Genomic DNA, 12600 nt, shown 5'->3' with positions numbered 1-12600 from the left:
TATACAGTTGAATCCCGTTATAAGAGGCACGGATGTAAGAGACACTCTTCACCCACTTGGTTGGTTGCCCTATCTCTCCCATTAATTGGACCTCTTTTGTAACAGACATCGGACATAGAAGACAATCGGTTATAAAGGACAAATTATCCTTGCATTCTGGTCAACAATCTCTCTTGTAGCAGACATTTTAACTTTCGATGCAGTGCCATCGGTCTCTAATCGCAGTTGCGCCCATTGTGGAAGCAAAAGGGGACGACAGAAGTGCGCAGTCACTATTATAACTTCAGCAAAGCCAGAGTGGGTCGGTCAGCTATAAAATACCGACGAGAAGCCCCTGCAATTGGATTGCAACATAGGAAAGCACTTAAGGGGGGATGAGGGTCTTAAACTAACTTTTTTAGTTATGGCTGGAATCTCGCGAAACTTTGCACACAGATGTGGTTTTCTCTCCTAATTTCAAAAATGTAATAATTGAGCTGGTGGTCGTAGATCAAAAGTTATCTAACAAAGTTCAGAGCATAATTAGTGAATTTCTTATGCAGCTTTAATGAACTTTCTCATTGCATTTCGTTGCCTTTAATTACATAGATTGATAGCCAAAGTCTTCCCATACCCGATGACATCCTTCGTTTTTCTCAAAAAGGCACATCATCTTCACATATTATGGTGAGAGTAAAAGGCTGCATTATTTGACACGAACTCATTAAGCTAATCTCAAATTGACATTTATCCATTACCTAAACTAAAATATTAAAAATGTCATCGGGTACTTCATTTCTCTCTGAAGAAAATGGTACCAAAGTTATTGGTGTGAACTAAAAAGAAGTTATCAAAACCCTGCGTAAGACTGTAGAGATCGACCAAAAATATGAAACTGAGAAAACGGCATTTGAAGTTTGACCACATGTTATAACTTGAACAATCAGTAGCCTCACAGTGATATTTCTCACCAAAAATGTCGTGCTCTTCCCATTTCCAAAACTGTCTTTGGATTTTGAATATGTCAACTAAAACTGAAGCTATCACCATTACCCATGGCCAAGGTAGTGTATGCCATTAGGAAATCGGCAAAATATTTTGACATGCAATATTATTTTAATGGCAATTTGAAAAAAATCTCGATAGAGTGATGTAAGTGTTGGATCACCCCCTGATCTTTTCAATATGACTGCAGTGATGCTAAATTTGTCATTGTCACTCAGCGACAATGTAGAGAAAAAGCACAGTAAGGCTGAGTGCAGTGTCCAGAAACAGCACTGAGAAAAACATATTTGCATTTTGAGACCTTTAACTTTTGCTGCACTGCAGCTATGGTAATATAAATGGAATCGTTGTGAGGCTTTGTTCTTTATGAGAAAGGCTATATACTAAACATATAACAGTACCCTCCCCAAATACTGGTAAAAGCTTGCCACAAAGTCTAAATATACCGCCACTAGAACCAGCATGAGAAGCTTCATTTACCACTTCATATGCCTGTGGCAGTGCCCTTCAAGGCAAACAAATACTCAAAATTACCATAAAACGGTCTTGCAATAATAATAAACCTGCACAAAGTTTAATGCTAAAGCACAGCGGCATACTGGAATGACCTAATAAATTGGCTAATGTTCCAGAATGAAACTTTGCTACTTTGCTGTACAGCACATGCAGGGCCGCATGCGGGGTCCCTTGCTGGAGCTAAAGCTAGAACTTTCACACCCTTTGAGCGCAGCGACGCGATTACTTAGACAACCTGCGGGAAAAAAAAAAAAAAAACGAAACCGTCCGCGGAAAAGGAACGCGGGCAACGGCGCAATGTCAGGCTCGCCTGTCGTCTGAAGCGATGCGATATAAAAGCAACTAAGTGGTAGCGTCGGTGGGGGCCATGAGTATCAATCAGCTGAACAGTTAAATCTATCGATGCTATCTTTGATGGCTCTGAACCGCTCGCAAACGATTATATGCCGCCGGACGTGCTGCAGCTAGGCGCTTCAGTTTTCAGTACACTCCTTATACGGCTACGTCTACCAAGCTACGTCTAAAGACCAGCACCGGCTGCGGGAACGACTGATAACGATCGCGAAAGCGCATCATAAACGAGCGAAGCAGCAGCCGCGACGAAGAACGTTAAAAAACAAAAACAAAAACAAAATGGCAAGTCAGTCGCGCTGGCCAATGGGAAGCGCGAGACGAGGGGCTCACTTCGCGAGCGCGCGCTCCAGCCAATCAGCGGACCGGAAACTGCTTTCGGAAAACCCGCGACAGTGGTCGTTCTGTTTGAGCGACGTCATTTGGAGATGCCGCAAAATACGCACAAAGAAACAAGCTTGAAAACAAGTCCAAGATGGCGGCAGCCAGCTGGCTGCTTCACCCACGGCGCGCGCGGGAAGTTCGACCAATTTTTACCCCTTTTTGGCCATTTTGAGGCTCCCGTGGCGTTTTAAAAATCGATTTTACTGTATTTCCCGACCGAATTCAGTGTTGATATTTTGAAGGCTAGTGCTCAAAGGTACAAACATTCCAAAAATGCCATCGCAGTTAGCAATTTTTCGCCCATTTTTGACCAGTTTAAGACCCGCGTCCCCCCTTAAACTTACCACCAAGGGTACGAGTGCGACCGCGCATGTAGGCGTCTGCCCGAGGCAGCAGTACTGGGAGTGCGAGGTGGGCACTCTCGCTCGCACAACTCCCAATCAAGAATCACAGGTGTCGCGTCCGCAAGCCTGGCAAAGCGCACAGCAGGTGCTATCTCTCGCGCTGCATTTCGTTAATGACCAATATACCTGCCAAACGCGAGCGAGGCGATCAGCTAGCGTATGGTGGCTGTAGCCACCATAGCGTCTTAGTTGGCGCGAACAAGCCATGAAAGCGAGGCAATCGCCAAGCCAAGCCCAGACAAGCAGCGCGAAAGCGGCCGCACACATGCTTTTTTAGACAGCAGCATCGCAGTTAGCATCAATGAAACTTTCCCGCTACTGCGCTTAACCCTAACTGCGCCGCCACAACCCGACGCTGCTTTTTAGGAACATCTTGAACTGGGCTTATCTGTCATTGTTACCGTTGTGCAACGTTCACCATCGCCACCTGGCTGCTTCGCTGTTACCACATCCATGGGCGCCTAGTCAGCATGGCGGACTGCTCAGTCAAGCGCCGTACTAGCCTTACGGTCGCGAAAAAGTTGGACATCATAGCGGACCTCAACTGCGGGATGAAGCAAGCAGATGTCGCCAGGAAGTTTGGGTTGTCACGCAACACTATCAGCGGCAAGCAGGTCCAAGCTGTCGTCCCATCCCGTACTAGAAGCGCTTCTTCTCTGGATTCAAGACGCACGGAGCAGAAACATTCCACTCAGCGGGCCTTTAATTCAAGCCAGAGCCAGGCAGCTTGCATTCGGTCCTGGCATTGAGTCAAGGATGGTTTGACAGATTCAAGCGTCATCATAGTATCAGCTACAAAACTATTTGCGGTCAGAGCAATGCTGCTGACGAAAACACCGTAAGGCAATGGAAGAATGAGACGTTGCCGTCTTTATTAAGCGGATGGAAGGCTTGTGATGGGTACAGTCTTGACTAGTCGGGAATATTTTTCAAAATGCTCCCCGGCAAAACATTTGCCTTCGCAAACCGAAACTGCATGAGAGGCAAAAAATCCAAAGAGCGCCTTACTGCTATGTTCTGCACTAACATGGACGGAACTGAGAAAGAAAGAATTTTGGATATTGGCAAAGCTAAAAACCCAAGATGCTTAAAAAAACTACTCCATCAATGTGGAGTACACAGCTAATAAGGCTGCATGGATGACGGCAGACATTTTCAATAAATGGCTGACAAGCTTTGATGAGAAGATGGCGAGAAAAAACAGGAAGATCTTGATGTTTTTGGACAGCTGTTCGGCACATATGAAAACCCCGCCGTTGAAAGCTGTTCAGCTCAGCTATTTCCCTCCAGCCTGCACCTATCTACTACAGCCTCTGGACCAGGGGGTCATAAGAGCTGTTAAAGGTTGAACGACTGCTCTTTAACATGCTGCAGAAGCGGGAAACAACTATCAATGTGAGGACAGCAATTGAAATGCTGACTGGCTCTTGGAGTGACATCAAAACGAGCACAGTGAGAGGGTGCTTCCAAAAAGCGGGTTTTAATCTGCAGCAGGAAGGGGACACCGAAGATGAAGACATGGAATGTGGAGATGAGGAAACTTGGCCAGTCATTCAAAGTAAATTTGAAGAGTGCGGCACATTCCAAAGCTTTGTTGAAGCCGATGACATTATTCTTGTTGAAGAAGACCTCGCAGATGAGAACATAGTCAGAATGGTGCAGGAAGAGGATCAAGAGAATAGTGCAACGGATGAGTCCGACTATGAAACTGATTCTGCACCACCGCTGACTTCTGGTGAGTTCATGTCAGTACTCGGGCAAGTGCGCCATCACATACAGCTTTGGCCCAGTGGGTATGAAGCTCTTGGCCTTGTCACAAAGCTGGAATAAGCTGTGCTAAAAAACACTGTAAATGCAGCCATGGAACAGAGCAAGATTGAGAGCTATTTCACCCGCAAAGCAGTCTGAGAAAGTTCTGTTGGAAGGAATGTGGATTGCATTCAGTGTGTGGCTGTCGACCTAGCAGGTCATAATATGAATCCAAATGATAATAAACTTTTTGCAACAGGCTATACCAGTCTTTTGTGCTTCTTTTAGTCGTAAGGTACCTACTTTGAAATAAGGGCTGATCAGAGAATAAAAAAATGGTACCCTGCTTATAAGAGATCTCTCATATAAGAGACAAAAACTGCTCTCCCGTACGTCTCTCTTATAAAGGGGTTCAACTGTATTTTCCTTTTTGTCAGCATATCTTACTGAAAATTAGCTAGGTGTAGCATAGAATGCCGATTTGCATACGCGTTTAGATTTCAAATATATCACCAGGAAGGATGAGGCAATTACTGTAATTCTGTAAATTCCTATGAGTAATTTCTCATTTTTATAACGTTTTTATAGGCTTACCTAAACTTAGCCAAAAGCTTTAAGCATTTCTAATGGCGTGGACAACGGAGAACCTGGCAGGGAAGGCATCTGCTGCCATGAAAGGTATCTGCTGCTGCTCTGCCAAATGAAAAAGGCACAAAATAGTCAGTTGTACATGGTTGTTTGGTGTCCTTGAGCATTCAAATGCGATAGAGGAAGCGAGCTTTCCAACAAGCACCGAAATGGCCGTTATCTTATGAAGCATGTGGTAATATGAGGGGGACGGTCTTCCGCCCCGCTCCTACTCCGCAGGTGCTGCGTCCTCGCTAGCGACCCGCGGAGGGGAACAAAGAGACAAAGGACGGGGACAGCACATAGTTACTACTCGAATGCTATTTATTGCACTTGCAACTAATACAGAGCATGCCGGCTAGCTATACATCAACAAGGTATTCCTTGGAAGGGCAAGGCTACGTAAGAAGGACTTTTGACTCACCGGCTGGGGAATGGGGGTGCGACTTCGGCGGCAGACATTTGCACGCGCCGTGAATATGGCGGCCGGGCTCTCCCGTGCGCGCCGCATTCTTCGGACAAAGCCATACCACGGCGTTTGCCGCGGGAGGCGGCGAGAGCGTGCGGTATTTACCGGTCGCTTCGCCGTTGGGAACCAGAAGATGGGCGGTCGTGCACGACGGGTCCTCCCGTGTGCGCAGCGTACTCCGTGCCCGCTATCCCCCGGCATTTGCCGGGAGAGGCGGCGGGAGACGACCGTTCTCGTTGCCGGCTGGATCCAGAATCTCCTCTTGTCTTCTCGCGGGAACCCGCGTAGACGTCTTGGTGGCGCTCCCATCGCTGGTCTCCTTCCCCCAAGGGGAGGTATTTACCTCCTCTCCCAGCCGGCGCTGCCATGAAGCTCGTTGGGGTGGTGGTGGTCGGTCGAGGCTAAGGGGGAGGAAACTGGTTTTCCACATCCCTCCCTCCTTAAATGTTCACCTATGGTTGTCGAGAGCTGCGAGGTAAACACCAGGCTTAGCAGGGCGATCCAAACGTAGGTGTCATCCGACGAGCAGCAAGGTGAAGGGGCCCCCGCTGTCCATCGGCAGGTCCCAGAAGTCAGCGTGACTGGAGGGTGTTGTTCCCGCTGGCGCGCCTTTGTTGGCAGGTAGGGGTTGGCCTCCTCTCCCGTCAAGCCGGACTGGTTCCGTGAGACTCCGAGCTTCGGTGATTCACGGCCGCAGGGCAACAGGCAGGAACGTAAACATTGGCAGCAGGTCCAGGCGGCTTCACTTGATATCTGCACAACCCTCCGGATCTCCAAAAAGGTTGAATAAATTCAGCAAAATGACCATTTGGTAAAATGCGGGCCAATGCGAGTGCCAAACAATTTTATCCGGCACCGCACTGCGTTCCGTTAATCCGAACGAAGCCCGGGCATCCGCGGTTCGTTTGCCGGCATAATAATCTGGTTCCACGAAATTTCCGATTCTCCTTCTCAGTCCAAAAATACCAAGTTCATTTGAACGAAGTTAGCTTTCTCTAATTCAGCGAGATATTCGGCTACAGCGAGGTCAATATAAAACAAGCAAAACGCTTTTGCGCATGCTGTATGCCACGGTTAGCCTGTCCTCCGATGTGCGACAGGCAGCTCCCAAAAAGAGCCTTAAGCCTACTCGCTCTAGCGCTAAGGACAATAGCTAGAACGCAGCGCCGCGAGGATGTGCATCTCCGCCAAGGAACCCAGGGTGGCCCTACTCGCTCGCTGCCATCCAAAGGCAACTTCTGAGCGAACGGCGCCCACCGCGTCCAGCGGTGTCGGAGCACCCCGGTGCTTTCCGGCAATCACGGCTGCAATACCAGTCAGCCGATTGCGGCACCTGGCTCCCAGAGCCAAAGAGACAGAAGAGGAAATATTTACAACTATATACAAGAAAAGTAGGGCCACCGTCCCGGCTGAGGCACTCACTCGCTTCCGGCGTGCTGTTCTCCGTGGCCGGCTCGGTCTCGTGCTCCATGTACGGACCTCGTGGCTGTACCTCTCAAAGGCCTCGGAAGTCGGCACACACAAAAACACACGCACACACACACTCACAAATAAAAAATGCTCCACACACATAAACACACGCACACACACAAATACACGCACGACCATTTGTTCTCGCTGCAACTCCTCCCACCTCGCCGTCAAGAAAGCATATTAGCCTTGCTAGCATAGCGATGTCGGGTCAGGCCTAATGTTAAAAGTCCGGGCAGGCACTCCACGCCGCGAACTGACTATCGTCCTTTGTCCCTAGGGAGGGGTAAGTAGCTCAAGTGCTTCTGCACGAGAGAACCACGTTGAGGCGCCATTGTGGGGATAAGGGGGAACGGTCTTCCGCCCCGCTCCTACTCCGCAGGTGCTGCGTCCTCGCTAGCGACCCGCGGAGGGGCACAAAGGGGACAAAGGACGGGGAGGACACTTAGTCAATACTCGAATGCTATTTATTGCACTTGCAAATAATACAGAGCATGCCGGCTAGCTATACATCAACAAGGTATTCCTTGGAAGGGCAAGGCTACGTAAGAAGGACTTTTGACTCACCGGCTGGGGAATGGGGGTGCGACTTCGGCGGCAGACATTTGCACGCGCCGTGAATATGGCGGCCGGGTTCTCCCGTGCGCGCCGCATTCTTCGGACAAAGCCATACCACGGCGTTTGCCGCGGGAGGCGGCGAGAGCGTGCGGTATTTACCGGTCGCTTCGCCGTTGGGAACCAGAAGATGGGCGGTCGTGCACGACGGGTCCTCCCGTGTGCGCAGCGTACTCCGTGCCCGCTATCCCCCGGCATTTGCCGGGAGAGGCGGCGGGAGACGACCGTTCTCGTTGCCGGCTGGATCCAGAATCTCCTCTTGTCTTCTCGCGGGAACCCGCGTAGACGTCTTGGTGGCGCTCCCATCGCTGGTCTCCTTCCCCCAAGGGGAGGTATTTACCTCCTCTCCCAGCCGGCGCTGCCATGAAGCTCGTTGGGGTGGTGGTGGTCGGTCGAGGCTAAGGGGGAGGAAACTGGTTTTCCACAAGCAACAGAGCGAGAGGAGCAAACTTAAGCTTTGTCTATCATTTGAGATTGCTTTTGGCCATGCAGACTCGTAAAACTTAAATAAATTTTATGATATTTGTAGTTTTATTCCGGCTGTGATATTTTGAATGGAGAAAATGGAAATGTATAAGAGTGCCAGAAATTTGCTTTTTGAAAATACTTTCTCACTTTTTTTTGCATTTATGACTCCTGTCTTCGATTAAATTGTTCCTTTGAACATTATGGAATGTTTGAGAGGAACATTTGATTAGTAAAAAGATTTAGCATATGGTTAGCATGATAGAAGTGCTGTTAGCAACCTATCTCCAGAGAGAAACAGTTAAATGCGATTTCCTTTTCATGAAGGCAAAATACCCTTTACTAGTGGTTTAGAGCTACTGAGATGAAAAACTAATATACATCAGAGTCGTTTAGAGCCAGTTATTACATAATGACATTCATTTCCACTGTCAAAATGTCCAAGCAAGGCATCGGCAGCTTAAATCATATGCAATAGAAACGTAACCCTGACGGCACCATCTATTGCAAAGTAAAAACATTAAATGGCTGGAAATATTTTTGAATTCAAGGGGGATGGTACCATATAAACTGAATATAGGTAGAGATTTTTTCTTTGAGAAAGGTAGCTAAAGTCGCCCCTTGTGCTATGTAGCAGTCTTTAGCAGAATTTGAGGCACAGTCTTGCAAGATGTGGTGTGCCTGCTCGCAAATGGACATCCTGCAATTGCTGGAATTTTTTTCAGTCCCTAGTGTGCAAGTAGAACATCATTGGTACGTTTCCGGTTCATACATTTTCCAATTTGATACGTTCAAAATTGCAGGCAGTAAAACATTTCCCATATAGTTACACCATTTTTCTCCCGGTTGATACGTTCCTGGATAACACGATTTCCGGGTTACTGCGTTCGAATTTTTGGCAGACTGTGGTCGTATAAGTTTTTGTGATTAACTGGACATATGCTAACGAGTGCTCGTGACTTGAAAAGTTGATCGGCAGCAATCACTGGCTACAGTTGCTTTCCTGCAGTGCCTAGGTACAACGGGGCAAAGCGTCAAAGAAAGCCAGCGAGCCAACCTATGAGGCACCTGTTTGCTCGGAAACATGACCTCATGAGGAGAAACGTGGTGGCTTTTTTTGTGGTGCCTTAGGGATGAACCATTTGATAGCAGCTACAGTGAAAGTGCATTAAAGGGCCCAAAGTTATTTACTAAAATCATAAAACGTGCACAAGCAATATGTATCCCATCAATCTTCACAGCAACACAATTTTTACGCTAACTTTATTAGCACTTAAGATTTGAGTGATCGAAAATGGTGTTTCTCCTTTCCCCCTCAATTCAGCCGACGCCCAAGAAGAGAAGTAAACAGGTGGCCACGGTGCCTCGCCATGCCCGCGTATATCTTAGGAGCGTCGAAAAGGCGGGCGACCCCCCAGTAAGCCCATGAGACGTCATATGGGAGGTTTGCGTGTGGAGGTGAGTCGCCCCAGTCGCTCGCGAGCGGTCCCCAGAAGCACTCTTTAAAATTATTTCCAAATTATATGCTCCACACAAAGGTTTCAAATTTGTCTCGAATACCCATAAGGACCACCTCCATGAATTTCTTGCACTAGAATATTACCACAAGTAACATTTCGGGGGCCCTTTAATTCGAAATGATGCCATGACCGGAGGTTAGGGGTTCCAACCTGGTTATGGGTTCCAACCCTTCTCTTCTGCGCAACCTCAAAAACTTTCAATACTCAATAATTCTACCCTCGTTAATTAGGAAATACAGATAAGTATACTGTCCCAGCCAGTGGCTACAGGTGCTCCGGGTTTCCACATAATAAACCAAATCATTACACGGAGAAAACTTTTTTTGCAACAGCCCATCCTTCCACCTTCCAAGGAAGATATATATAGCGGCTGCACAGCAACAATAGTTCTGCATAAAGAAAGTAACAAAATTCCCATAAAGAGAGGTGTTAGGCAAGGAGACACAATCTCCCCAGTACTATTCACAGCTTGTTTAGAGGAAGTATTCAGAGACTTGGAATGGGAGCAGTTAGGGATAAGGGTAGATGGAGAATACCTCAGTAATCTGCGATTTGCTGATGACATTGCCTTGCTAAGCAACTCGGGAAATGACTGCAAATAATGATTGATGACCTAGACAGGAAAAGTAGAAAGGTAGGCTTGAAAATCAATATGCAGAAGACTAAGGTAATGTTCAACAGCCTCGGGAAGGAACAGCAGTTTACATTAGGTAGCGAAATACTGGAAGTAGTAGGCGAATATGTCTACTTAGGACAGGTAGTAACCGCAGACCCGGACCACGAAAAGGAAATAACAAGAAGAATACTGCCGCATAGAAGTGAAAGCCTGGAAGTGAAAGAAGCTTGAACACAAGACTTGTTCTGGTCGACCATTCAAACCATCTATCGCTAGGTTCTCCTTGGTCTTCTACCGAGACGCGACACTGGTGGAGCGCGCTGGGGTATGCATAGGACTCCTTCCGGCAGTCCACAGCGGATCCCAAACATCGACACGCCTGTCCATCGTGCTAGCCGCCGCCTTCTAGGCCTAGCGCCGGAGTACAGTCATCTGCCGAACGACTCCTCAAACGCCCAAGTTCCTAAGACCTCTCAAGCCATGGCACATACCAATCCTACACCGGTGACTCTACAGAACACCAAGGTGCCAGAGTGCTTTCGCGGGGAAGCGTTTGAAGATGTGGAAGACTGGCTCGACCAGTTTGAGCGAGTGTCAAAGATCAACCAGTGGAGCGCAGACCAGAAGCTTTGTAATGTTTATTTTGCCCTTCAGGATAATGCTAGAACGTGGTTTGAAAACCATGAGGCCAGCTTATCCACATGGGATGACTTCCGCTGCCAGCTGGTCGACACTTTCGCGAGAACTGACCGACGGGACAATGCGCTGCGCCTGCTTGAAGTGCGCATCCAGAAGCCAAATGAGAGCGTGGCTATGTTTGCGGAAGACATGGCTCGCCTTTTTCGCCGTGCCGACCCTGATATGAGTGAACCAAAAAAGCTACGGCATCTCATGCATGGCGTCAAAGAACAGGTGTTTGCAGGCTTGGTCCGCAACCCCCCTAAAACCGTGAGTGAGTTCGTTAAGGACGCCACGGCTATCGAACGAGCCCTCCAAGACCGGTGCCGCCAGTACAACCGACCGGTCAACTGTGCCCCGACGACTGCGGCGGCGCTGACTGCAACAGATACGACCACTCTTCGAGACATCATTAGAGGCATTGTCCTTGAGGAGCTGCAGCGAATTACGACTACGAAGGCTCAGTCGTCAGGGGCCCTCATGGAAACAGTGAGGAATGAAATTCGATACGCCCTATCACCGTCTACACCATGCAACGAGTCTCATCCAGTCGACAACGCGGCACCCCTTTCCGACCCATACCACGCTCCAAAACCGATCACCTGCACGGCCAACATTCCTGCAGCTTACCTCGAGCCGCAGCCCGAGAGCTATGCTGCGGTCCTTCGTCGCCCACCTCCAGACCACGCCCCACCGAGCTCACCGAACCGTCAGGAGATTCGGTTCCTCCAGGGGCCTCAGTGGGCGCCTCCCAGGCGCTCTCAACTGCGCCGAACTGACAGGTGGCGCAGTTATGACAGCCGACCACTTTGTTTCTACTGCGGACAACCTGGCCATGTGTATCGGTACTGCCGCCACCGCGAAGAGGGGCAGTCCTTTCCGCTTGCTTCTGCTCGCCGCCGCTTCGACACTGATTCTGCCCAAATCGACGACGTCCCTCCGGTCAGCAGGGAAACCGAATCCCCGGGCTTCCGCCGCCGCTCCTCCCCATCGCCACAGCGTTATTCGCCGACGCGTCGCACCACTAATGGCGTTAGCGGACGGCGGTCTCCTAGCCCTCACCGGGGAAACTAAGAGCTGCAACCTCGCGAGGGGAGGTTGCAACCAGTCTAAAAGTGTCGAAACCCTCACCACCGCCGCAATTGCCGACAACCCGGGCTTCTGACTCCGCCGCTAACATTGACATTTCCGCACTACCGCCGAAAATGCCGTACCAGATGATCAGCCATGACGACGAAGCAGACAGCGCCGACCTTGCCGCGCTTCCGCCGCAAATGCCGAAAGGGACGATCAACCCAGATAATTTTGTTAGCGCTGACCTCGCCGTTTCCATTGATGGGCTGGCGGTACATGCTCTGGTGGATACCGGGGCAGATTTTTCAATTATTAGCCAGAAACTGGCCGACACCCTGCGCAAAGTAAAAACTGAATGGACTGGGCCAGTAATAAGAAGTGCTGGGGGTCAGCTACTGGCACCGACAGGGAAATGCACTGCCCGGATAGGAATAGGAAACGCGGTGTTTGTTGGCAGCTTCGTTATTCTCCCTGACTGCTGCAAAGACCTCATCTTGGGCATGGACTTTCTGCGTCTTCATGGGGCTGTAATCAGCATCCGTGACAGCATCGTTGCCTTCACCAATAACCATGAAGACCTTGGTTATGCGCAAGTACCACTATTGCCCTTACGCGTCGCCAATGAGACGGTGACATTACCTCCGAGATCATGTTCTCTTGTTGAAGTGAAATGCGACG

At 49.1% G+C, this 12600-nt stretch overlaps 1 protein-coding gene across 5 annotated transcripts in view; it reads left to right on the top strand.

The window, feature by feature from the left end:
• LOC146177893 (uncharacterized) overlaps positions 1-12600 on the top strand; it is a 206803-nt gene that overhangs the window by 47907 nt on the left and 146296 nt on the right. The window lies entirely within an intron of this gene.

The sequence above is a fragment of the Amblyomma maculatum genome, chromosome 10 (assembly GCF_055883805.1).
Source record: "Amblyomma maculatum isolate TAMU_Amacu chromosome 10, ASM5588380v1, whole genome shotgun sequence".
Lineage (NCBI taxonomy): Eukaryota > Metazoa > Arthropoda > Arachnida > Ixodida > Ixodidae > Amblyomma > Amblyomma maculatum.
This window is presented reverse-complemented; position numbering and strand designations above follow the sequence as displayed.